This window comes from Schistocerca serialis, chromosome 4 (assembly GCF_023864345.2).
Source record: "Schistocerca serialis cubense isolate TAMUIC-IGC-003099 chromosome 4, iqSchSeri2.2, whole genome shotgun sequence".
Lineage (NCBI taxonomy): Eukaryota > Metazoa > Arthropoda > Insecta > Orthoptera > Acrididae > Schistocerca > Schistocerca serialis.
Window position 1 is genome coordinate 422,100,504 of NC_064641.1, and position 27,322 is coordinate 422,127,825.

The following is a 27,322-nucleotide window of genomic DNA, read 5'->3' on the forward strand; positions in this document are numbered from 1 at the left end:
GGATGTTTTGCGACAAATTTGTTATTACTTCTTACGTGAAAATACGTGTACGATTTTTTTACTTACTTCGCACCTTGAGCAACATTTAACTTAGGGCCTACTGAAGGAACGTACATACATCTCCACTCTGCTAAATATGTATTTTCGTTTCGTGATACGTTCCGCATCCTTGAGGAGTTCCTTCACTATGCAACTTATCTAATGTTGAGCCGCTTGTCAATTTTTCCAGGTCTCCCCGATGGAAAATTGCCCTTACAAACTTGTAGGATTATAGAGGGGCTTGAGTACATAATATTTTTCATAGTAACCCATGTCCGGAAACATACCGTTTCCGTACTACAGCCGTTTGGAAACCATGTTTGCTACGTAGATATACAACGGGGTAGTCATGGTAGGGGGCGGTTATGTCGGATCGACTGATGTCATTTGACGTCTGTCCCACCTATCTGATCTGGTTCGAGCCTCATTCACGTCTCGGTGAGTGTTAGAGATACATGGTTGAGTGCAAGTTTGCAGAATAGACCGACATGATCCTTCTGAATGGCGAAGTTCACAATAGTGGAAGAGCTGGTCGCCTTCATCAACATCGTTCCCCACAACGTCCGACTCCATCGCCTACCCTTTTCGCCACAATTAAGCGAAAGGTTCAAAATGGTTCAAATGGCTCTGAGCACTATGGGACTTAACATCTGAGGTCATCAGTCCCCTACAACTTAGAACTACTTAAACCTAAGTAACCTAAGGACATCACACACATCCATGCCCGAGGCAGGATTCGAACCTGCGACCGTAGCGGTCGTGCGGTTCCAGACTATAGCGCCTAGAACCGCTGGGCCACACTGGCCGGCTAAGCGAAAGGGTACCACCACCGTCAGCAGGCGTGACTGGTGATCCAAGCAGACGCCGCAAACCCGAATAGGAAGAGGCCGCACTGCATCACGTTGAAGAGAACCCGCTTACGAGTACACGAGCAGTTTCTTTGGCTATTAATGAGTGGAACTGTAAAGCAAATGATGTACTGGGTTTCACCTAAACAATTACTTGTAAAAGTGATCGCGTTACCAACACGAATTCAAATGGTCGTAGCACGCAAACGGCACATTCTTCGGACGTGCATTCCAATTCAAAGTATTATCGACTGACAGCCCTCCACAAGTCCTTGGAGTTTGTAATGGGAATTTTCGAACAGCGTCTATACATGGTGAGTCACGTAAGATGTAACAACCCTTTCACCTTGGGAACGGTTCCAGATACAGAAACGACGTTTTCGGCAAATGACAGTACGCTAAAGGGCACGTACTAAAGTACACAATAAAGAATCTTAACTCATGTATCGACCGAAATACTGAAGAAAGTATGAGCTTTTAAAATAGAATGATATACTTATCATGACGGAATCCGAAAGCGCTTGAAAAGACGAGCACAGTGATATAATGCTCGTTAATTTTGAGGTATAAATTCTTCGCAGAAGAATCCGAGAAATATTCTAAAATTGAAAAGCAACTCGGCCGAAATGGGCTGTTTCGTTGAAAACACGCTCATGCCTGTTATAGTATCAAGCCTTTCGACTGTTTACTTGTTCTGCACTGCAGACCTAGCAAGAACTGTTTTGTCCACCGGCATGTCATTTCCGTTTCAAAATTTCTTACATGCAGACATGCACACCAATGTGAAGAATCTACATCTACATCTACATGGATACTCTGCAAATCACATTTAAGTGCCTGGCAGGGGGTTCATCGAATCACCTTCACAATTCTTTGTTGTTCCAATCTCGTGTAGTACGCGGAAAGAACGAACACCTATATCTTTCCGTGCGAGCTCTGGCTTCCTTTATTTTATCATGCTGATCGTTTCTTCCTATGTAGGTCAGCGTCAAAAAGATATTTTCGTATTCGGAGGAGAAAGTTGGTGATTCGAATTTCGTAAAAAGAATCCTCCGTAACGAAAAACGCTTTTGTTTTAATGATGTCCACTCCAAATCCTGTATCATTTCAGTGACTGTCTCACCATAATACAAAACGTGCTGCCCCTCTTTGAATTTTTTCGATGTATTCCGTCAATACTATCTGGTAAGGATCCCACACCGCGCAGCAATATTCTAAAAGAAGACTGACAAGCGTAGTGTAGGCAGTCTCCTCAGTAGATCTGTTAGATTTCCTAAGTGTCCTGCCAATAAAGCTGTCTTTAGATAGCCTACCCCACAGCATTTTCTGTGTGTTCCTTCCAATTTAAGTTGATCGTACTTGTAATTTCTAGGCATTTAGTTGAATTTACGGCCTATAGATTTCACTGATTTATCATGTAACAGAAGTTTAATGGATTCCTTTTAACACTCACGTGGATGACGTCACACTTTTTGTTATTTAGAGTCAATTGCCAATGTTCGCACCATACACATATCTTTTCTAAATCATTTTGCAATTTGCTTTGATCTTCTGATGACTTTACTAGTCGATAAACGACAGCGTCATCTGCGAACAACATAAGACGGCTGCTCAGATTGTCTCCCAAATCGTTTATACAGATAAGGGCCTACAACACTACCTTTGGGAACGCCAGGAATCACTTCTGTTTTACTCGATGACTTTCCGTCAGTTACTACGAACTGTGACCTCTCTGACAGGAAATCACAAATCCAGTCACATCACTGAGACGATATTCCCTAAGCACGCAATTTCACTACAAGCCGCTTGTGTAGTACAATGTCAAAAGCCTTCCGGAAATCTAGAAATACGGAATCGATGTGAAATCCCTTGTCAATAGCACTCAACACCTCATGTAAATAAAGAGCTAGTTGTGTTTCACAGGAACGATGTTTTCTAAACCCATGTTGACTGTGTGTCAATAGACAGTTTTCTTCGAGGTAATTCATAATGTTCGAACATAATATATGTTCCAAAACCCTGCTGTATATCGACGTTAATGATATGGGCCTGTAATTTAGTGGATGAATATAGGTGTGACCTGTGCAACTCTCCAGTCTTTGGGTACTGATCTTTCGTCGAGCGAACGGTTGTTTACGATTGTTATGTAAGGAGCAATTGCATCAGCATACTCTGAAAGGAATCTAATTGGTATACAGTCTGGATCAGAATACTTGATTTTATCAAGTGATTTAACTGCTTCACTACTCCGAGAATATCTACTTCTACTTTTCTCATGTTGGCAGCTGTTCTTGATTAGAATTCAGGAATATTTACTTCGTCTTCTTTTGTGTAGACATTTCGTAAGACTGAATCTAGTAACTCTGCTTTGGCAGCATTGTCTTTGATAGTATCTCCATTGCTATCATCGCAGAGAAGGCACTGATTGTGTCTTATCGCTAGCATACTTCACATACAACCAGAATCTCTTTCGATTTTCTTCCAGGTTTCGAGACAAGCTTCGTTGTGGAGACTGTTGTAAGCATCTCGTATTGAAGTCCGCGCTAAATTTCGAGCTTCTGCAAAAGATCGCCAATCTTGGAGATTTTGCTTCTGTTTAAATTTGGGACGTTTCTTTCGTTGTCTCAGCAACACTGTTCTGACACGTTTTGTGTACCAAGGAGGATAAGCTCCGTCGTCTGTTAATTTATTTGGTATAAATCTCTCATTTGCTGCCGATACTATTTCTCTGAATTCAAGCCACACCTGGCCTGCACTTACGTTGTTAATTTCGAAAGAGTGGAGACTGTCTCTCCTGAAGGCGTCAAGTGAATATTTATCTGCTTTTTTGAATAGGTATATTTTCGTTTTTTTTTTTCGCTACGACAAGCCTATCTTCACTAATTCCTATATCCGTTTTGATGCTCGTTGTTAACTCAGGATTGTTTGTTGCTAAGAGGTCAAGTGCGTTTTCACAACTGTTTACTATTCGCGTCGCCTCGTAAAATAAATGCTCGAAATAATTTTGAGAGAATGCGTTTAGCACAATCTCGGATGATGTTTCATGCGTACCTCCGGAATTAACGATGTATTTTCGCCAATATATCGAGGGTAAATTAGTCACTACCAACTAAAACTGTATGCGTCTGGTACGTGTTTGATATTAAACTCAAGTTTTCTTTGAAACTTTCAGCAATTGTATCATCTGAATTGGGAGCTCGGTAAAAGGATCCAATTATTATTTTATTCCGGTTGCCAACAATGACCTCTGCCCATATTAACTCACAGGAACTATCTACTTCAATTTCACGACGAGATAAACTACTTCTAACCACAACAAACACGCCATCGCCAACTGTGTTTAGCCTATCCTTTCGGAATACCGTTAGGTTCTTCGCAAAAATGTCGGCTGAACTTATCTCCGGCTCTAGCCAGCTTTCAGTGCCTATAACGATTTGAGCGTCAGTGCTTTCTATTAGCACCTGGAGCTCTGGTACTTTCCCAACACATCTACGACAATTTACAACTGTTATACCGATGGTTCCTGTATCTACGTTCTTCCTGTGTTCGGTCTGTACCCTTTGTGACTGAAGCCCTTCTTGTGTTTTACCGAGACTCTCTAACCTAAAAAATCGCCAAATCCACGCCACACAGCCCCTGCTACCCGTGTAGCCGCCTCCTGCGTGTAGTGGACTCCTGACCTATTCAGCGGAACCCGATATCCAACCACCCTATGGCGCAAGTCGAGGAATCTGCAGCCTACACGGTCGCAGAACCGTCTGAGCCTCTGATTCAGACCCTCCACTCGGCTCTGTATCAGAGATCCGCAATCGGTTCTGTCGACTATGCTGCAAATTGTCAGCACCCATTCATCTCTCAAGCAAGACTGGCAGCCTTTACCACTTCTGTTAGCCTCTCTAAATCTGAGAGAATCTCTTCCGATCTAAAGTGACACACATCATTCAGAAGTTAGTTATGCTACTTTTATTTGCCGAATATCAAACAAATGCTGTCGAAATGAAACTGTCCAACGAAACTTTAGTTGTTTCCACAAAAATCTGGAAAACGTACGTCCATTTTGAAATAGTTTCCCTAAGCCCCATCTGATGCGCCAGAAGCTGGCATAAGCTGTAGTTCCATATACAAAAATCGTAGCTGACCCTATGTTTATGACGTATACGAAAAGAAGTTTTATGTTAGTAGTATAGGGCTGTCTAGCTGCACATAACGACGTAGCCTGATTTTTGAGTTCTGCTTAGCGTTATTTTCACCACAATAGCCGACTCTGGCCGTACTTCTTCCAATTTTTCGGATTCTTTTACGAAAGATTTCAACGACAATACTAACAAGCTTTTACTACTATACCTGCCTTTCGAAGAGCTACTGATTACAGTTATGAAAAGTATACGGTGTTATTAAAAAAACCTACCAGGGTTCAGAGAGTTACTCATACAAAACCTTATGTTGCCCCGTGCATACTATTAACGGCGGGAAACTTCGTTTCGATACATCGAACCGTTCAGGAAATAAAAGTGTGTTACGTCTTATGTGACTCAACCTGTATATATATCCATTCCATACGGACTAAAAACGAAATAATTAGCTCAAAAGATAACCGATGTTTACGTCTATTAATAGAATTCTGAAATCTTGTACACAGCAAGGAGATGTCAATGTCGCAGTAACTAGTTAACTAACGGCATCAGCAGTGCGAACTGTTGTGCGTTTTCGAGAGCCAGAAGTCATACACTTCTGTTCATTAAACACGATGAATAAGCTGTAGCAGGATAGCTTTCGTCATAGCGAGTCAGCAGTTCTTTGGTAACATTTCTTTAGTGGACATACTTTTCTTTTTGTGGGTTTAAAGTCGCATCAGCGTCAAGGCAATTGGGAACGCAATGTTTTCCAAGGATTGTGGCAGCTGCGGCCCAGAAGCATTCCGCAATAAGTCAGCTCTGATTTGGTACGGATTATTGTCAGCCGCCTCACGCAGGTCTGATTTGCGGTACTGATTATTGTCAGCCGCCTCACGCACTGTTCTTTCCGTCCATGCAGCCAATCTACAATATTGGAAAACAGTAGTAAGCTCACCGCACGCATCAGTAGTGACCCGCTTAAAAGAGAACGCTGGTCGCTTTGGAGCGAGGTGGATAGTGAAGATAGTGCTGGCGGGCACGTCATCCACCACCGCTGGCGTACGTCACGACAGTGAAGTGGAGTGTGCGTGAAAGTCGGCTGGGACTCAGTGCAGTAAGCCGGATCGACTTGAACAAGTGACAAAAAAACAGAGAGGATTTATGTTATTTGGACGAGTCCATGACCGCGGCTAGTGACGAACGGTTTCAAACCTGACACTATTGTTGCTGTCAGTAATGCAGGTCCATCTCAATTTCCGAGACGAACTTTGCGAATGGACATTTGGAGCCACAGCTTATGCTAACTGATACACAGTTCAGTCACATTAATGTGACCACATGACAAAAGCCTGAACACCTTCTGCAGTGCGGACCGCTGTCAGACGCGGAGGAAGAGAGTCAAGGTTCTGGAAGGTACCAACAGGGATGTACAGCCATGTACACTCCTGGTACGTGGCCAGTTGCGCAAGTTTGAGGTCCCATTGCACATATAACCCGATCGTGGTGGTCCCACAGATTCTCGATTGGGTTTAAATCTGGGTCGGTTGGCGACCATGGGAATCCGCTAAAGTATAATAGTGTTCTTCGAATAACGCGTTTACACTGGGATGTACGTGACACATTGCGCTGTTTTGCTGGTACATGCCATCGAGCCGAGGAAACACAAACATCGCGCGGGTTTAGCCGAGCGGTCTTGGGTGCTGCAGTCATGGGCTGTGCGGCTGGTTCCGGCGGCTTGGGTGTGTGTGTTTGTCCTTAGGATAATTTGGGTTAAGTAGTGTGTAAGCTTAGGGACTGATGACCTTAGCAGTTAAGTCCCATAAGATTTCACACACATTTAAACATTTTTTTTTTTTGAAACTCTAACGGCATATAGGAGTGAAAATGATCCCCAAGAATAGATGCAGACTTGTGTTGATACATTATGCCTTCCAGAATGATCACCCACGGAACGCCACGAAAACATTCCCCAGACCATAACGCAGCCTCCTGGTCGAAGGGTGTTTGCTTTCAGACGTTCCACGTCGTATTCGCCAACAGTCATCTGTCCGATGGAGCATAAAACGTGAATACGCCACCTGTCGCCACTCAGTAGACGCCCTGTTGAGGCAGTGGCGTGCAAATTGCTATCTTCGTCGCCGTTGAACAGCAGTCACTACGGGTGCACTAACGAGGCGCTTACTGCGGAGACCCACGGGCAGCAATGTCCACTGAACGGTGGTTGGCGAGACACTATTGGTGGCACCTCGGGAGGTCAGCTGCTCAACTGCTGCACGTCTATTCGCCAGTCTACCTCTCCGCGGCCGTCGTTCACTCTTGTCATCTACACGATATTGTAGTGCTTGCGTTATTCTGACGCATGTCGCAGACGCGTGGTTGACGACATATGGAAGTTAGAGTCCGGCCGTGAGTTGTACACGGATAGCCAAATGGTAAGGCGACCGCTCGCGATAAGCGGGAAATTGAGGTTTGAGTCGCATTCCGGCGCAAAGTTTCATTGTCGTCATTGCATTCTACAGTTGATGGTTATCCTTATTCGCAATTGCGACTTCATTTCATGCTTGTCAGCTATGGCCTGTGGAGTGCCACAGCTGTCTCGGCGGCGGTTTTGGATAGCGCCATTTTGCCGTGCACGGTATACTTTAACCGCGGCGGCACGCGAACAGTTTACAGACTTAACCGTTTTCGGAGATGCATGCACCCTTGGTCCGAAAGCCAACGATCTTACTCTTTTGGACGTCAGATAAATCGCTTTGTTTCCGCATTACAATGATACAAGAAGTCGAGTGCACCCAGCGCCTAAGGAGGCGTTAAATCCGCATTGTGTGAAGGGTTCAGAACGCAGGTGGGTCTGTGAGTTGTTGGTGTGTTTTTCGTACCATGACTTAGATACACTCAGTCACTTCACTGCGAACATGATCCAGGATGTTTACTTCAACATTTCGGTGGCCAAATGTAGCCCCTTCCTCTACGTCTTCGCGATGAGTATGCTGTGGACATTCTTGTCTTCCATGATGAGAAAAACCGTGTTCACAGGGCTGCACGCATACGTTCCTGCTTTGACGAACGGTCAGGCATCCTATCGCACCTCTACTGGCCCGCTTAAATCACCCGATCTTAATCTCATGGATTGTCTCTCGCACGGTTTGCAACGGGGAGTCAAACAGCAACTTCGTAGTTCTAAAGGATGCAATCATTAATGACTGTGTTCCAGTAGATGTGGGATACGTGAAGCAACTTATTAGACTCCTTTCTCATCCACCCAATGAGGCTGTAAGATTAAAGGCAGATTTACATGCAGATTTACACTTCTGTCCGATGTCTCTTCGGAGTGAATGAAGTTTTGTCGGACGTGCCTATATTCGGCACCCGCAAAATGGTTATTTTCAGTATTTTCTGACTGACCAGAACGTCCATCCGTTTTTCTAATCCTAAAGAACAAGGTGTAGCGATATCCAGCTGCCAGTAAACACTATTTTATGGTTTAATAATGCATTTATTTTTCGACGCTGTCTCAATTTTCCGGATTCCGGAGTGTTTGAATAATAGACACTTACTGGTCATACCTTCCTCAATGGCTTGAAAGTCTGCTAGTTGCAGTGTTCTTCACCTGTAAAAATGGATGGAAGAGGCTGGGGGCTAAACTTGGTCAACATGGCCTTTTAAATGTTCCTGGGCGGAGGAGCCTTTTTGAGTAGATATCTTATCTTATCTTGTTTGCAATTCAGATCTCTTTTCAAGATGGTTCAGGAAACTTAAGTAGTATTCGCTAGTTATTATTCCACTCTTTGCTAAGTTTACGTTGTGAGAAAAAGAATACCATTTGCATATCACGGTTATAAAGTTTTTCAACAGATAATTCTTATTTCAGGTTTTTTTTTGCACATAAGTTCCGACGCATAAGTTTCTTTTTAACCCAGTCCAGTGATGAGGAATCCGTTTTCGGACATTCACCTGGTCAATACAGACCAAATGCGGTAACCACCCCGCACAAATCTTTGTCACCGTTAATTCCTCTCATGTAAAATAATCGTAGTCCTGATATGCATATGGCAAAGATATTTCCTAATCTTTTATCATCTGCACCCTGCAGTCTTCTGGACCTACAGCTTTTCCTGAAGTAGCCCGTTCGTCAAACAGGTCGTTGAATAAAGATCGACACTGAACGTCATGTCAAAACCTCCTACAACATAATTTAAATAGCGGCATTCTCTCTCACTGTTAATAAAAGGAAGCGGATGAGAATGTCAGCGAGAATGCTCTGACGTGAAGTCGGCGTCAACTGATCGTACAGTAGAGTTTGGTCGTTAGTGAACTAACGGGTCCAAAGGAACGGGTCACCAAGATGAACAGAACGAGCGATGAACGAATTCTAAGGAACGGTCTTTCATAGTTCACTTCGGTCGCAGCCTTCTACTTATAGCTCCCGGGAACGGGAAGCGGTCGGTCTCGTTCCCGCAACGGCACGTCGGCCGGTCTCGTTCCAGCCTCGGTCCCGTTCCCATGTGTCTCGGTCTCGCTCGGCCAGACTCTTCCTTCTTCGCGTGGCCACTCGTGGCAGTGCCACGTCCGACTGCTCATAGTTCAGTATAAAGTTTTTCGTTTCGTTCGCTGCGCACACCCATTCCAGATCTGTTTCAAACCTTTTTTAACTCTGAACTTCTGGTTCTTTTCGTATTCTATCCAGCGTCCATGACCGGTAATTAAAATGCATTTTATAATTACATAAATCACATAAAATTACGTGGCATATAATACATACATATTTTAAGGTAACAAAACGGCATATCAGCTTACTTCACTATTTTGACAAACAGCAGTCGGAATACTTGTAAAAAGGCAAGATTTTTTGTTATTACACATGCAAAGGAAGTCGACACGGCATATATGAGAAGCTATTTTCCCTTTTTTTGATCCAAGATAATAGAGCATGTTCATCGTTATGGTAGGCAGACCGACTTACAACCGAATGAAGTCCGCGTTCCATAATCTAGTGTCTGGTGTCACATTTTGTAAAGAGAATATGATAACCTCTACAATATTATTTCAGTGGTACAGAGCGGCGCACGAAAAGCCGGCCCCGAGTACTAGACTGTTCATTGTCGCCTACCAATCGTCATCTATTGTTTCGAAGTTGTTGTTTGTTTTAGCTTATTTGTTATTTCTTCACTGCCTAATTATTACATATTTATCTATTCTGCTCCTAGCGGTCAACAAATCCTGCGTAATTGGCGAGCAGTCTGAACTCGGGGCCGGTTTTTCGTGCGCCAACTAATATTATTTCACTGCGATCAGCCACAAAACGCTACAGTTGGCTAAAAGAGGGGTTTCGCAGAATCACGAAAATTACAAGTGTGTGAGAATTCTGTTATGAATAAAAACTCTGTACTCCAGGGCGGAGGCAAGTGTCCCCTCTTGGCGCCTTCCATCTTGTCACCTATGCTGCTAATTTTCAATTTTTCATAAGAACCGTATACGAAGCACAAATGAATGGTGAACGAGTAAAAATGAACGGTTCCCAAAAAAGAGCGATCACCAGTGAACTAGTTCCCAAAGATGAACGAGTTTGCCCATCTCTATCACACAGTCCGGGTGAAGGCCGATTCTGTTACTTTCTGATAATGATTTGTACTCGCCGCGCTTACTAATTGCTGTCACCATTGTTTGGTCTCGAAACTCTGCAGCCGTGTTTGCAGATCGTATTACTGGAATTCAGGATCACCTGTTGTGCAAATACATTATTTTTTAATACCCAAACGTATTCCAGCACATTTGTGCCATTATCCGCCGGTATTCAGGTCTTATTCTCTGTAGTGTTAAGTTACCGTTAGTCTATAGTTTTCCATCTGTTCTCATCGGCATGCTCGTCTGTTGCAGAGATACAAAAAGAAATGCGGTATATGTCCCACTGAACTACAAAGATCAATCGTCGAAGCTTTAAAGAAACACGTTTATGTTGCAGCTCACAAACGTATTTTTGTGCAGGGAAAGGCGGGTTACATACATGTCCAAGAAACACGGATGTAAGACGGGAATGCATTCTTTCGCCCCTACTCTTCAGTCTGCACATCGAAGAAGCAGTGATCGAAATAAAAGAAATATTTAGGAGTGGTATTAAAACTCTCGGTGAAAAGGTATCAATGATATTCACTGACGACTTTCCTACTTTTAGAATTAGCAAGGAAGAACGACAGGACCTAACGAATGGAATGAACAGTCCGATGAGCACACTCTATGGACTGAGAGTAACGCAAAGAAAGACGAAAATAATGAGGAGTAGGAAAAATGAGATTAGCATTACACGTAACGTCAAAACTGCGCTCCACGAAGTAGATGTGAAGGAATTCTGCTGCCTACGAAGGAAAATTACCACATGACGGACGATGGAAGCTAAAAGAAAAAGTAACTATCACAGGCGAAGAGGACATTAATGTTCAAAGAAAGTCTACTAATATCAAATATCGGCCTTAATGTGTGGAAGAAATTTCTGAAAATGTACTTTCTGAATGTAGTTCTGTATGAAGGTGAAGGATGGACCGTGGAAAAATCGGAAATGAAGAGAACAGAAGCAGTTGAGATCGTTCGCAGAACTGGAGACGATAGGAAAACGTGGAAAAGTCTAATAAGAAGAAGATACTGAATATTAGAATACTAATACATCAAAGAATAACTTCCATGGTATCTGCAGTTTCTAGTCGGTAACTTTTGCATCTTTAGTCGTTTATGGGCCATTTTCGGCTCTGAGACTTGGCAGCCACGATCGCGCAAGCCTATTGGTATTGTTTGGATGTTTTAATATTTCAGTGGTCTCTCTGATCTAGCACTTCATCGTCCCTGACTGCTTGGCAAGTATTCGAGTTTTGTCTAATTTTATTTTCTTGCCGGACTCTTTCGATTTTCGGCAGCCGCAGATTTGTTGTGTTCTCCAAGTTGAACGTAACGCTCGTGTTCGCGAACGGCAATTGGTCCTGGCAAGTCTGTTTCACCCGATGTAGGTTTGTCCACACTCAGATAGAAAAACGTGACGTAATTATAGCAGAGGAGTCATGACGATATACATTGGACCACAGACAATAAAGTAGACCCACATGAAGGTCACTGCAACCGCGACCAAAAGCTCAGTTTTATTCGGTGACAATTATTGTACAACATGACGCGACGTCACAACCAGAAGTTATTTGTTACTTACTCTGGTCTCCGAAGCCTACATACACTATATCATCAAAAGTACCCGGACACTCCTATGTAATGTAGAACTGACCACTAGATGTCACGGGTGCCAACTCGCCATTGTAAAAGGAGTCAAGTTGTCAGCAGAGAAGCTGTAACAGCAGACTGCGTCGATCGGCGGCAAAGCTCAGTGCCTTGGAACGTAGACCACTCACTGGATGTCACCTGAGTAACAGTTCCATCACGGATACTTCATTCCTTCTAAAGATAAACCGTATACTACATGGTGGGGAAATTGAAAGTGGCCCAGAGAACCGAGTTCCAGGGTACAAGGAAACACAGTGGAGGAAAGGCAATGCACTACTAATCTGACTATAGCAGATTTTGAAAATGACTACCATTCGTGTCTTGGCACTTCTGGGTCTTGGTCAGCAAGTTGCTGAAGGCAGGTCGAAGCTGCACTGATGGAATTGCTGCAGTCTCATACGAAATATTCTGCTGCAGCTCTTGAAGACTCTGAGGGCTGTTGCGATACAACTGACACTTGAGGGCTCCCCAGACAAAGCAATTGCACACTTACAGATCAGGTGACCTGGGTGGCCAGCTAGGGCAGCGAGCAGACTGATCTCTCCTAACAACTTTGTCAGGCGTGAAGATTGTGCAAATGCACTCCACGGTTCGGCAGGCTGTATTGGCAGTTGCTCCATCCTGTTGGAGGTAACTGTAGGTCTTTTCTTCCTCCAGTCCTATCCATTAGCCCGGGTCACTTTTATTTGCTCCACACTGCATAATCGTCAATGTCTTACTCCTGAGACCACGTCCCAAATTCTTGTAAGACGGAAAATCTTTCTAACCTACCAGTAAGCGTTCAATACGAACGAGTGCGGTAGCAAGCCGTTGATGTTCCGTCTAGCGTGATCCAACAGATATACTGTGGGATTGTATTGCCTTTTCAGGCGAACCGGTTTCAGTCAAGTACGAGAAATGACCTCGAGGTAACTCGCCCGAGGGAGGAGGAGGAGATTAGTGTTTAACGTCCCGTCGACAACGAGGTCATTAGAGACGGAGCGTAAGCTCGGGTGAGGGAAGGATGGGGAAGGAAATCGGCCGTGCCCTTTCAAAGGAACCATCCCGGCATTTGCCTGAAGCGATTTAGGGAAATCACGGAAAACCTAAATCAGGATGGCCGGAGACGGGATTGAACCGTCGTGCTCCCGAATGCGAGTCCAGTGTGCTAACCACTGCGAACTCGCCCGCTGCAAACTGACTTTGGAGGCAATACGGCAACTCAACATCATATGGAGCTCTCACTTAATGTAATTACATACAAATACTCTTCAAAAGCCAGTAGTTTTATGGCAGAAACCTGATAATAGCGCTATGAAGATTTGTTGTTGACGTCGTAAGTCCAAAGAGTGGTTTGATGCAGCTCTATATGCCAGTCTGTTGTGCGCAAACTTCATTTTTGCGGGGGGGACGAGCCGTTAAAGTTTCGTCACGCATGATACACTTAGTCTCCCTCTACAGTTTTTATCTCCCACACTTCCTTCCTTTACCAAACTGACCCATTCCCTGATGCCTCAGATTGTGTTCAATCAGCTGAACCGTTTCTTACTCAATTTTTGCGATAAATTTCTTTTCCTCTTATTTCTCCTCATTGTCCATCTAAATCATAGCATTGTCCTGCAGCATCACATTTCAAAAGCTTCTATCCTCTTCTTGTCTGAAATATTTATTGCCCAAGTTACATTTCCGTACAAGACAGCACTCCAGGCGAATAACTTCCGAAAAGTTTCTATATCGGTCATCGACATCTACACTGAAGGAAAAAAAATCTCAGGACCGTGAAGGAGTTGTGCGACACAAGTGAAAGTTGGTAGACGTGTTTCTACATCTGAAAGATGATGTCTTTTCAAATCATGTGCCACTCGCATAAGAGTGGCGCTAATAGTGCCAATGTAAGGATCTCTTTAGACGTGTTTTAAATACACGCAGTAACGGTCGTGAGCGAGGACGTGGGGAGTTGATGTTAGTCAAGAATGCCTCTAAGCTGCCAAAGACGCCATTATCAACACCTCGCTGAGTTTCAACGAGGTCGTGCGATGGGGCTACGAGAAGCTGGCTGTTCCTTCTGCGGTGCTGCAGAAAGACTTGGCTGGAATGTAGCCACAGTCTGACTGCTGGCAGCGGTGGTTACGAGAAAGTACGGTCGAAAGACGACCAAGGCCCCGACAGCCACGTGGCGCTACTGAGACAGCTTTGGAGTATGGCTCTGGCGCATCGTACTGCATCTGCAGCAGCAGTTGGCACCACAGTGACACAGTGAACTATTACAAATCAACTGCATCGAGGGCAACTCCGGGCCAGGCGCCCTGGAGCGTGCATTCAACTGACCCAGTACCACTGCCATATGCGACTTCAGTGCTGTCAAGCGAGAGCTCATTGGAGAGCAGGGTGGCGGTTTGTTGTGTTTTCTTATGAAAACCAGTTCTGCCTAGGTGCCAGTGATGGCCGTGTGTTGGTTAGGAGGTGGCCAGTTGATGACCAGCAACCAATTTCTTCGCGTGCTGGACACACCGGATCTACACCTGGAGTCTGGGGTGCGATTTCGTATGATAGCAGGAGCACTCTTGTGGTTATCCCACGCACTCTGACTGAAAATTTGTACGTCGGTCTGGTGAATCGACCTGTTGTGATGCCATTTATGAACAGCATTCCAGGGGATGTTTTCCAGCAGGATAACGCTCCCTCGCATACCGCTGTTGTAACCCAACAAGCTCTGTAGAGTGTCGACATGCTGCCTTGGCTTGCTCTATCACCAAATGTGTCTCCAATCTAACAGTTATGAGACATCATCGGACAACAACTCCTACGTCATCTACAAACAGCGTTAACTGTCCCTGCATTGAGCGACCAAGTGCAACAGCCATGGAATTCCATCCCACAAACTGACATCTGGTCCTTGTAAAACACAATGCACGCACGTTTGCATGCTTTCATTCAACATTCTGGCCGTTACACTGGTTATTAATGTAACAGCATTTCACATTTGCAATGGCTTATCTCGCGCTTACATTAACCTGTGATCTCGAAATGTTACTCACTTAAATGTTACCTAGTCAAATGTATTCCCAAATACCATTACTATTATCAGTGTATTTTGCTACCCAAATCAAACAACAGAACTCATATAATGCTTTCAGTATCTGTTATTCTGATCTAATTCTCTCAGCATCGCCTGATGTAATGCGACTACAGCCAGTTATCCTCGTTGTTGTATTGTCAATGAATAACCTCTTTTGAAAGTCTTTTGTTGTCACCGACGGAATTACACTCGTCGTCAGATTTCAAAGTCTTTATTTCTTATTTCTGAAATTAAATCTCCTTGCCAGTTTTTCTCCTATCCTTCCTTCACAGACTGAATAACGTCGTGGTCTGAAGTGATAGCCAGTTATTTGCGTCACACAGGAACACATGCAAGATAAATTTCAAGACCTCTTTAAGAAGATCTTGTCTATATTTGTACCATTTCCGTCCCGAGTCTCATAGAAGGTACATAGACAATATTATACAAGTCTCGTTCTCCCTTCTTCCTACCTCATTCTTGACGAACGCTTGCTAGTATACGCTATCCGGACACTTATTAGTGGGCATTAATATGGGGTGTGTCCATCCTTCGCGTTTATGAGGGCTTGAACTCTGCTGGAGCCATTTCCTGTGGCGTGTTTGAATGTCTGTGAAGTATTGGCAGCCAATTCTTCCTCAGTAACGGCAACCGGAGAAAGTAGAGATGCTGGACGGTGGGGGTCTTGAACGAAGACGATGTTCTAAATCATCGCAGAGGTGTTCCACTGGGGATTCTGGGCATGCCAGTCCATTTTATGAATGCTGTTGTCCACAAACCACTGCCTCAAGTTGCTGTTTTATGACAGGAGGGTGCACTGAAATGCTGATAAAATCATCGTCGCCCAACTACTTCTCTACTAAACGCAGTACACAATGTTGTAAAATATGTCCATATCCTTACGCCTTTAGCACTTTCTTGAGCGCAATAAGGGGACCACACCCTAACCAAGAAAAACATCCCCGTACCGTACCACTACCTGCTTCGTACTTCATTGTTGGCATTACACATGATGGCAGGTGATGTTCTCTATGCAGTCGCCAAACACAAATCGTTCAGTTGGAGTGAGACAGGTTTCACCGTGATACATCACTTCATACCACTAGCTTACAGTAACCCGTTGTCCCGTTGCGTCGGACTTCGTGTCACCTCGAGTGTCGCGTAGCATTGCCTACAGAAATGTGTCGCATATGAGGAGCTACTTGACGATTGTCGCTTATTCTTTTTAACTCCCTATGCGCAGTGACTGTGCTACCTGGACTGCTGGTAACACTTTGGAACTCACGAGTGATTCCTTCCGCACGCGATTTTTTACAGCCATCCTGGGCAATGCTCGGCGCTTCCTTTCCGCCAGTACGCGACGTCTACACGGTCTCAATTCACGATCACATCACTGACAGCCCACCTGGACTGTTACCGAAGAGTTGAAATGTTGCTGATGGATTTGTTTTTCGGGTAGCATCCTACGATTGCTCCACGTTCGAAGTCACTGACCGACCCATTCTCCTGTCACTGTTTCTCTACTGACAACGTAACACTCCTCGTCTCTTTTTACACCGGCGGGTCAGTCCCTCGTGGCATCTAGTGGTCATTTCTACATTATACAGGGGAGTTCGGATACTTTTGATGAGATATTGTACCTCTGTATAACTCTTCACTGTTAACATTTTCACTCACCTGATCAGTAGAATGTATGCTGGACACACATTTTATTGTATTAGTGGTTCTTTCTAATCAGTCTTACATAGGTAATATTTCTCAAAAAGTAGCAAACCTATTTGGGTCACATAACGTGACGGTAGAATTCTCCACACACAACAAACTACAACAGATGCTCACACCTTACACAATAAAAAAGGTACATTCTCAGACTCAGGAATATACAAAATCACATATAAAACTTGCTCACGCTACTGCTTAGGACAAACTGCCAGTAATTTTCAAATTAGATACACTGAACACATCAACTCCTAAACACATAAAAAATTTACAACATTAGCGATAGCAACACACATAAAAGACGCTGAACACCCATTAAAAAACACAGACGACCTTAAGATACTCCACCACTTCCAAAATTCATATACAGTGGATTTAATGGATGAGCTGGAAATTTTTGTGCACCACATAAAGGAGAAAAAGTTCTCAGTGACAAACTAGACATCGAATCGGTTTATTTTTGTGAAAGTTATCTTCACCATATGATAGCTGTTGAACTTCGAGTGTGTTGTGCCACCTCGTTGCATATTTTCCACTGTGAATGTACTTGAAAAAAGGACTTAATATTTTTCTGTAACACGTGAAAAGCAGACATTTTTTCATGTCAAGTGCATCGAGTGAAAATGACAAATACAACAAGCACGATTTACTATCTCGTTAATTTATAAAATTTACGTACCAGAATGTACAAATTTGACTTCAAGTGATTGCGGTCACACAGTTTTGCATTTACCCGCGTATTACTGTCAGTATAATCCGATAGAATTAATTTGCGCACATGTTACATGCTATGCGGGAGGAAAAAAACAAAACATTCAAGATACCAGTGACTCAAAGGCTAGTGCATGAACCAATCTGTGTAGACCATGATTAAAGAAGACAATAGATATTTTCTTAATAAAACAGGTTCAAATGGCTCTGAGCACTATGAGACTTAACATCTGTGGTCATCAGCCCCTAGACCTTAGAACTACTTAAACCTAACTAACCTAAGGACATCAGACACACCCATGCCCGAGGCAGGATTCGAACCTGCGACCGTAGCGGTCACGCGGTTCCAGACTGAAGCGTTTAGAACCGCACGGCCACACCGGCCGGCACCATCTTAATATTTATTGCCTGAAAAAACAGAAGACATTCTACCTTTTCCATTTGTACCGCTGACCTAGCAAGGGGAAATCTTCCTACGTTCCATATTACGAGGTCTGTAATAAGTGTAATAATTCTTAATTTATCTAAATCGTTTGCAGAAAAGAAAATGTTATTTGTTATTATTGAAACCATCTTTTATTTATAGGAGAATTCTGTCTTTTACTGCAGCTATTAAAAGTCTTATTAGTTAAGATCTTAAACTATTGTTGTCCGCCATTACCGTCGGTACAACTACTTTTGGTAATTAGCCAAGATACTGGTCAGATAACTAATTTAAATTATGCATTTATGAAAATATTAAAGTGTCTCCGTCATTATTTTCATTTTCTGATGTAAATGTTGCCGTACTGGGCCACAAATATTGAGTACGTTATTTTTCACTTAGGCGGCATTACAGAGAAAGCTATAACTAAATATGTTCCATGCAATTAAACTTAACAAACCAGAGCGCTGGTAATAAATATACATACACACAAACGAACCCCAAAGTTTCAACCCCTGACACCAAAATAGATCATGTTCAAATGTTGGTTTTGCTTTAGTGTGCGATAACGCATCTGTAGGATAACGTAACTTCAATAAAAGGAAATAATTATAGTCAATTGTTTAGCACACCGAAGTGTTCGATGTAATAAGTCTGTGTTAACATTTTCACAGTTTAAAATATTGTAAGAAGATCTGTGTTCAAAGTACTTAACCGTTACCTGTTCAAAAGACAATTTCATACAACACGTCACAATTATACTACACACGGATCATTCATTCACATTTACGTACACGAATATATATATATATATATATATATATATATATATATATATATATATATATGATCAAAAGTATCTGGACACCGGGCTGAAAATGACTTACAAGTTCGTGGCGCCCTCCATCGGTAATGCTGGAATTCAGTATGGTGTTGGCCCACACTTAGCCTTGATGACAGCTTCAACTCTCGCAGGGATACGTTCAATCTGGTGCTGGAAGGTGCTGCACTGAGGAGAGGTAGCAATGCTGGTCGGTGAGGCCTGGCACGAAGTCGGCGTTCCAAAACATCCCAAAGATGTTCTGTAGGATTCAGGTCAGGGCTCTGTGCAGGCCAGTCCATTACAGGGGTGTTGTTGTTGTGTTATCACTCCATCATAGGCCGTACATTGTGAACAGTTGCTCGATCGTGTTGAAAGATACAATCGCCATCCCCGAATTGCTCTTCAACAGTGGGAACCAAGAAGTTGCTTAAAACATCAATGTAGGCCTGTGCTGTGATAGTGGAACGCAAAACAGGAAGAGTGGAACCCCATCCATGAAAAACACGACGACCACACCATAACACCAACGTATCTGAATTTTACTGTTGGCAGATAACGTTCACCGGGAATTCGTCACACCCACACCCTGCCATCGGATCGCCGCATTGTGCAGTGTGACGTACCCTCTCCGCCGCGTGTTGGTGTTGTCGACGCCGTGGAGTTGTTAACTGCTGCAGCCCGGTCGGTGGAGTCGAGACGCGATGCGCGATGATGGATGTCTCCGTCGGTTAACGAGAGACAAGATCTGAAAAAAGCTCTTAAGAAATCGTTCTTCGCGTAGTGATTAAAGTTTGATTGCGAGACCGTACAGTTTCCTTATTAATGAGAACTGCGCACTCTAATTGTCTCTTATGGTCTGAAGTTGAATTATTATGTGCCCGGTTAACACTTTAGTGCAGTAATTGATGAATCTTCCCTCATGCGCATCGTCCACATCACTAAAAGCGAGGAACACTAACAATTGCAGATCGTATTGGTCGCTGATTGTTCGTTGCTAAGTAAAATGGTTGCTCTATACGACGCGAGATCTACAGATACTCTTTAACAATGTCTTAATTATCTTGCACCGTAATATTATGTATGTCCAAACCTTCCTTATCACAACTAACAGCCCACGAATTTACTTCCATGTCAAATAGTCACTGTTCATTAACTTTTGATGAGCAATTACCAAATATTCATAGAATGATGGAGGCGACACGTTGAATTTCCACTTTTGATGAACAATTTTATTGTTCCTTTTCGCTAAATACTTTATACACATCACGCCACACGCACGCGCGGTTAATTAGCACTGGCAGTTCTGTTAGTTTCAAGTATCGTGACAATTACGACAGCTTTAACACTCGGCGTAATTGTATCTTCTTCATGTATTCGTGTCAATGTCTCCTACTCGAGACTAAACGTGTATTATAGTCTTTTGAAACTTTGTCCATTCCTTTCTATGCCGGCCGGAGTGACCGAGCGGTTCTATGCGCTACAGTCTGGAACCGCGCTACCGCTACGGTCGCAGGTTCGAATCCTGCCTCGGGCATGGATGTGTGTGACGTCCTTAGGTTAGTTAGGTTTAAGTAGATCTACATTCTAGGGGACTGATGACCTCAGAAGTTAAGTCCCATAGTGCTCAGAGCCATTTGAACCTTTCTATAAGTTCACTTTTATGAATGTTGAGTCCAATATTGCCTACTTCCGTTAATAAAGTCCAACAACTCGGTATACACAGTCGGCATACTATCTCGGTTCAAGTCTCTAGTCTGAATATCAGTTCACAAAATCCGTGCGTCTACGTCACACAACAAAGACTCTTGAAAGTAAAACAATCTCGTCGCGCTCCGTTCGCTCAACTATGGCAAGAGCTGCTCTCGTATGACTTGATAGCACGATAGCTAGCAAGCGACTTACTTTTTCCGTGAATGAGTATTGTAGACGCATTGAATTTCTTCGTTTCGTTTATAACTCTCTTCCACATACAAATTATCTCTGACCGACATTTCTTTGGACTTAACTTTCACGGTATTAATTTGCAATTTTTACTTAGATGTTTGGCAAACAACTAAAGATGACCTATCTTTCTTCTTCCTTTCTACCAAAACACATTCTGTAATGCTTAATGTTGGTGTTTATCAAGACTTTCTGGTGTTATATCATCGGCAAAGTTGTCTACCTGTCAGGATACTTTTTCCCTACTTTACATCATGATGGTCTTTCCTAATTGGGTTTTGGGGTTCATTAGGGTGTTACAGTAGTCCAAACAACGTGTTTCCACTGTTCAATCGTCCAAGCGAGGCGTCGTTTGGCATTTACCGACGTCATGTGTGGCTTATGAGCAGCCGCTCGAACATGGAATCCAAGTTTTCTCACCTCCCGCCTAACTGTCATAGTACCTGCAGTGGATCCTGGTGCAGTGTGGAATTCCTGTATGATGGTCTGTATAGATGTCTGCCTATTACACATTACGACCCTCTTCAATTGTCGGCGGTCTCTATCAGTCAACAGACGAGGTCGGTCTGTACGCTTTTGTGCTGTACGTGCTCCTTCACGTTTCCACTTCACTATCACATCGGAAACTGTGTACCTAGAGATGTTTAGGAGTGTGGAAATCTCGCGTACCGACGTATGGCACAACTGACAGCCAATCACATGACCACGTTCGAAGTCCGTGTTTTCCGCGGAGCGCCCCATTCTAATCTCTCTCTCACGATGTCTAATGACTGCTGATGTCGCTGATATGGAGTACCTGGCAGCAGGTGGCAGCACAATGCACCTAATATGAAAAAAGTAAGTTTTTGGGGGTGTCCGGGTACTATATACACTTCAGAATCTATGTGTGTGTGTGTGTGTGTGTGTGTTTTATGTGCGACGAACAGATATGTCGAAGAGCAGAGCGAGTGGTCACTGGCTTACTTGATTGGCACTAAGAGCGGACATTAAAAGATTAATTTTAAATGGGCTCACTGCAGAACAGCACAATCTGACTGACAAACTTTAGATTTTCAAATCTAAATTTAAATGTTTCTTTGTGGCAAATTTCTCAAAACTCCGCACAGGATTTCCTCGCGGTAGTTTAAGAGTCTTCGAATATAACACACTATTTATAATAATGGGTGAATCACCTAATACGCACAACTTTTCTGTCTTGAACCGTTCAAGGTATCCAACAGAGGTTTTAAGGAAATTAAAGTTGCATAGGGACATGTAAGCTTTGTCGCCTTGTTTAATCCACTTAACTCTAGCGGAGACCAAGAACTGAATCAAGTATTTTTCTTTTTTTAATTTAAAACAGAACAGTGTAGTTTATGACGGCATTCGAACGCTCTTGAGAAGTCGAGTACACTGACGTAACGCTTGTTAGTGCTGGCGTTGAAACTTTTCGCAAAAGTGTCCCAAGAAATGAGCTAGAGTTGAGATCTGAGCCGGCCGGTGTGGCCGTGCGGTTAAAGGCGCTTCAGTCTGGAACCGCGTGACCGCTACGGTCGCAGGTTCGAATCCTGCCTCGGGCATGGATGTGTGTGATGTCCTTAGGTTAGTTAGGTTTAATTAGTTCTAAGTTCTAGGCGACTGATGACCTCAGAAGTTGAGTCGCATAGTGCTCAAAGCCATTTTGAGATCTGAGGCGGCTGCAATCGACTTCAGTGTAAACACCGCTATGTGGGTCTCTCACGTCAGGCTCTCCGTCGCTGTATGCAAGAAGAAGACACGCTGCTGTGATTAAACTTAATTGCTCTTGAGTGCACTTAATACGACGAAGATCAGCTGCGATTGCTGCATGTCAACTTCTTGCAAATCAGGAGCGACTTTCACAGTTGTGTCTACGTACTGGTGCTTAAGTGAACAGCTTTCGCAAAAATAAGTAAATAATTGACACAAAGATGGAGCCCCGAGGCGAGAGAGACCCATTTGGCCGCTTCCGGCCGTCTTTCTGTTCATTTGCAGCCTATTTCTCGGATACTTTCGCGAAAAGTTTCAGCGCCAACATTAAGAAGCATTAGAACATGGAGGTATTATACGGGGAGTTGTCATGACGTCACTAACTTGAAGGCGACGTCCGCCATGTTACTAGCCCCAAACATTAGTTTCCGGTGGAAGCTTTTTTATAGCAAAAAATGCCAGCTTGCATCATTTGCTGGTGTACTGGTCTTTCTGCTTATAGTCTAAGTGTAAAGGAATAACATTTCACTCGTAAGCTGACTCGTTCAAGAAATATTTTTTTGTAATAATCAGGAATTTTAGTTGCGCTGGTTACTTTTACTGTAATGGTTTTATTTTTGTAATATGACTTTAGACTTCCTATTAATAAAGCCCAGAGAACGCCCTGGTTGAATGCTATGAGAAGGAAATATTGCAAACCGTCCCGACACAGCAATACATGTTCACAGGATTTTCGGGAAGAGGACAATGCTGGATTACAAAAGAAGGCTTTTCACATACATTATTCCCTGATTGGTTATTCGAAACGTGTAAAAAAAGAAAGGTGAATTAACGAGGCCAAATGCGTAGTGTTACTGAATCAAATATGGCTTTAAGACAAGAAAAGTCTGAAAATGCCTTCCTGGCACTGTTTATTCATGACAGAACGGTAATATTTTCTAACTAAAACAACTGTTGAATGGACACGACAGAAATTAAGAACTATAAGCAACCTGTAAACACAAGAAACAACTGTACACAGAGAAGCAATTGTACACCGTATCTGCTAACATGGAGTGGCTACTTGACACTCCGGCGGCGGCTTCGAAGCAAAGTATTACGTAGTCGCCTTATTATACCTCCATAGCATTGTACCACTGCACTTGCCTTTTCAGGCGCTTTCGTTTGCCAGTAAAAATATGTCGGCTGATACAAGAGTGAAGTGGATTAAACGAGCCAACAAAATTTCCTGCACCTGTGCTTTCTATCATAGGCCGTACAAAAGTTTTAATGTGTGTGAAATCTTATGGGACTTAACTGCTAAGGTTATCAGTCCCTAAGCTTACACACTACTTAACCTAAATTATCCTAAGGACAAACACACACACCCATGCCCGAGGAAGGACTCGAACCTCTGCCGGGACCTAGGCCGTACACCTCATTTAGATACCTTGAACGGTTCACGAAATAAAACGCATGCAAGTTTTATCGTTAATCTTCCGTATACTGTTACCTAATCTATGTTTTCTTTCTTTTTTCAATTTTTACAGTCTTCGTTTGAATTTTTTGATCGGATTAATGTTAATTACGTAGTAACTCATCGCATAACCAAATATCTTTGACTGACATCGTTCCATGGACCTATACGAAGTAAACAAATAAAACCAATGAATTACTATCACGCACTTCTTGTAATGTGAAGTTTACGTAGATGTGGAACATTGTTTTGCGAGAAATGTGTCTAATTCGACGACTGACAAACGAAGGTTCATCTAATACACTGGCCATCCAGTATGTGCATTTTACCTGGTTTACCCCAACCAATTAGCCGATTAGCAGGCAGTTTCCCTTCTTCGCCCCAGAAACACAATAGAGGGACAGTTGCGTAATAAAGCATTCACAACGATTTACGGACAGATGTTGCTCACAACGCTCTTTTTCTTAAATCAGAACTTTCCATACTTTTCCTCACGACGACACCCTTCTATAACACCTACAGTTTCAGAAGACACACTTTGTCTAATATTAATGAGAGAGACTGTATTGTAAAAAACATTTTAAAGAAACATTAATTTTTATCCTTTATATCTAAGTACAGTATTATTATACATTAAACACCTTTCCACAGATATAAAATTTCTCATATTGTTGTGAAATCGATGGCTCACGTCGGATCGACAAACATCATAAATCTGTTTTATATTAGCTCGGATGTAGGACGAATTCACAAAATCTTATCACACTTCTTTCACTCTTCCGCGTTTAATTCTTTCTTTATTAGAACTCGAAGTTTATCGCTGGGGCCTGTCTGAGTAAAATCTTTACGGTTTTCAAACCGCTTCAATCCGAATAAAACTCTTGCGCTTTTGACGGCTATCTCCGCCATAGTCTTCTGGAGTAAAAACCACTAACTGCCAGGGCTGGTACGGTTTTCCACTCATATAGGTTCGATTGCAGCATCTGGCACCAATTAGAGAGGGCCGCAACGACGCGTGCGCGGAAAGCGAGTTGGACGCTTCATGGCCGCTCCGGCCCGCCGTGGGGCGAGGCTCACGAGAGAGACTCGGAAGGCGTCGCGCGGGGCCGAGTGACTTCAAGTGGCGCGAGAGGCCGGCACCAAGTCTGAAACTGCTACTCCCGCCTCTTCACAGGCATCAAGCGTTCGTATTTGATCTCTTTCGATATCTGAAGTCCGCCCCCAAGCCCTACTAAGTCTGCACCCTGGTCTGTGTTAGATTTCTTACTGTTTATTTTAATCCAAGCCGCCTCTTTTGTAACAGAATCCTAATATTTCGGTGCATGAGCCAAGGCTCCCTTCTTATCGGACTGTATTTTGGATCCTTATTCCAGGCAATGCTCAGCTGTGGCCGCCTTGTCAAGCTCCTTTGCTTAATATGTCGCTTGTGCTCGGTGCAACGCTCTGTAGCTGTGCTAATCGCCCTGCATACGTGCTGTTGCATTCACAAGGGACACTCCGGGCACACGGAGAGCAGTGTCCCCTTTAACAGGGTGCAGCATATCTCGTTACTTGGGGGCGGGCCGGAACACTCGTCTCACCCTATGTCTCTGCAGCATTTGTCTTAACTTGCTGCCTGTTGCCCCACAATAGGGCAGGAAAGCAGGAAGGTATCTACACGTACCTTAGGAAGCAAGATGGACGCTACGCTGCATATTCAGAGCCTACTCCTGAAAGTCCTTCACAAAGAAATCCGCGGCTGCCGGAGACAGTGCCATCCGTCGTTTCATAATACTCGTAGTGATACAAGAAGTAGGTTGTCGTTAGAACACGAAGGAACAACTCGATGATTCCAGTTGGAAACTGTTGATCCAAAAGATCGAGCGTGTCTCGCACTGACACACCACATCCAGACTAACAATTACGTCGTTTCGGGCCGTTCTCGTTTTATTAGGTGTTTCAAGAAATGTTTGCGTATTACAAAATGATGCTCACAGTGTCCCAGTTTTGTTGCTAATAAACCGTCCAAGTGTTTTGCCAGTCTGTAGGTGGACGAAGATGCAGCGATAGAGAAAGTCAGAGAAAGTACATGAGGATACTGAGCAGGTAGTTCAGCACGTAAAGCGAACTGAAAACCTAATCTTCACGGGGGACTGCAATGCGTTTGTAGGGGAAAATAAGGGCTTGGTACTAGGAATGAGATAGGATAAAGACTAATTGAATTCTGCAACAAATTTCAGCTAGTAATAGCGAATACTCTGTTCAAGAATGATAGGAAGAGGAGATGTACTTGAAAAGGCCGGGATATATGGGAACATTTCAGTTAGACTACATCATGATCAGACAGAGATTCCGAAATCAGATACTGGATTGTAAGGCGTACCCAGGAGCAGATACAGACGCAGATCACAATTTAGTAATGATGAAGACTAGGTTGAAGTTTGAGAGGTTAGTCAGGAAGAGTCAATAAGCAATGCAGCGGCATACGGAAGTGCTAAGGAATGGAGAGATAGACTTGTAGTCCTCTGAGACTACAGATACTGCGATAATGTATAGTTCAGCAGGCAGTTCAGTTGAAAAGAAATGATCATCTCTAAAAAGGGCAATCACAGAAGTTGGAAAGAAAAACATAGGTACAAAGAATGTAATTGCGAAAAAGCAGTGGGTAACAGAAGAAATACTTCTGTTGGTCAATGGAAGAAGGAAGCAGAAAAATGTTCAGGGAAATTCAGGAAATTCAGATCGCTTAGGAATCAAACAAATAGGAAGTGCAAGGAAGCTACTGCGAAATTGCATGAAAAATGTGAACAAATCGAAAAGGAAATGACTGTCGGAAAGACTGTCTGAGCCTATAGGAAAGTCAAAACAATCTTCGGTTAAATTAAATCGAGGTTTGTAACATAAATTGTGCAGTGAGAATTCCACCGTTAAATGCAAAAGAGAGAGCAGATATGTGGAAAGAGTACATCGAAGGTCTCTATGAGGCGAAAGATTTGTCTGATGCGACAGAAGAAGAAAAAAAATGAAGTTATCGTGTGACACTGTTGACCGTGAAGAAGTTCGGCCGCCGGGTGCAAGTCTTACTTCAGGTGACGCCACTTTGGGCGACTTGCGCGTCGGTGATGATGAGGACAACACAACGGGCGGAGAATTTCTCCAATCAGGCCGGGAAGCGAGCCAGAGCCCGCTGCAGGGTAGGCAAGCGCGTTGCTACTCAGCTAAGCAGATGAACGATAGAAGAGGAAACAGAGTCGATACACAAGAGA